Source organism: Pieris napi, chromosome 14 (assembly GCF_905475465.1).
Source record: "Pieris napi chromosome 14, ilPieNapi1.2, whole genome shotgun sequence".
NCBI lineage: Eukaryota > Metazoa > Arthropoda > Insecta > Lepidoptera > Pieridae > Pieris > Pieris napi.
In genome coordinates, this window is record NC_062247.1 from 11,711,215 (window position 1) to 11,712,703 (window position 1,489).

General features: G+C 37.7%; 1 pseudogene; it reads right to left on the bottom strand.

The window, feature by feature from the left end:
• Window positions 1–641: 641 nt before the first annotated feature.
• On the bottom strand, window positions 642–784 carry LOC125056343 (annotated as a pseudogene).
• Window positions 785–1,489: the final 705 nt, after the last annotated feature.

The following is a 1,489-nucleotide window of genomic DNA, read 5'->3' on the forward strand; positions in this document are numbered from 1 at the left end:
TTCGAAAAGTGAGTAACAGAATCGCAGGGCTGCACTTCTCGCACTCATCATGTTTAATTTTTTTAGTTTTTCTCTTTAACTAGGGTTGCCTGGAAGAGATCGCTTATTAGCGATAAGGCCGCCCGTTGCATTCCTTAAAATTTTTATGTATTGTGTTATTTGTGTTTCTTTTATTTTTATTGCAACGAAGTGTAAATAAATAAATGCATAAGTAATAGATCAGTGTTAGATAACGTCTGGGTGCTCATAACTGATTGGATACCCGGCTGTGCACCAATGTATTTCCTGTCTATGGTATATGTAATATTCGTACACACAGGCTAATCGCCTATTGCGTGAAGCGCTCCTGTTTTCTTAACTATAATGGGGAGATCAATGATAACACACTTATTAAAAAAAATACCTTTATGTAGGTAAATATTATGTATTCCATCTGTGGCTGGTAAGCTTTAATGAGCTATTTTACTTTATAGGTTTAGTAATAGAATGACTATGGGGTAGAAATAGATTTATAAAAAAAACTTTAGAGGTGTCAAGGGACACCCGGATGGAACGAAATTCCTTTCGATTAATTTATATGTTAATTGGTATCATAACAGTATGATCGATTTTCTCGACACCAATCTTACGACGAAAAAAAAAGCCAACATCACGAGGTGTTCCCAGGCGGTCACCCATCCAAGTACTGACCTCGCCCGACGTTGCTTAACTTCGGTGATCGGACGAGAATTAACTTCGGTGATTGGACGAGAACCGGTGTATTCAACGTGTAATGGATGTTGGCGATAGCTAAATCGAAAATGTAAAATATAACAACTACAGCAAAAAGACGTGTCGTTACAACTTTTGGTCTTAATTTATTCCGTCTAGCCCCCTTTCGCAACGCTCGATAACTTTGTTCCAACAAGACTAATTTAGTTAAGTGATTCCAAAAATAATTTTCATTTCGTATCCCTACAAAAAAAAGCCAACATCACGAGGTGTTCTCAGGCGGTCACCCATCCAAGTACTGACCTCGCCCGACTTTGCTTAACTTCGGCGATCGGACGAGAACCGGTGTATTACAATACCAAATAGCAAAAAAGTGTCGTGACAACTTTTCGTAAGAATTTTTTCCGTCTAGCCCCCTTTCACAACGCGCGATAAGGAACTTCGTTCCAAAAGGTTTAATATTTTCTTTTTATACTTGTTTCACCAAACTATAAATAAAATTCATTTCAAACGGGACCAACTTTTGTTGTGTCGACTTTCTTGTTACCTTAGCGAGATAAGTTAAAATATGTTTTAGTAGGTATGGAGATTGCAATCATGCACGGTCGGAAATACAAATGGGTTATATTATTCTTTTGAATTCACTCTCTTTATTCATCATAAAAAAAATCTATGGCGTGACTTTTTTAGGCCAGGGTCTCAGATTTCTGTCTCATGATCATTTGGTAATCTAATAGGCAAGTTGGTGATGTATTCTGTGCCTGACGCACGCCCTTGA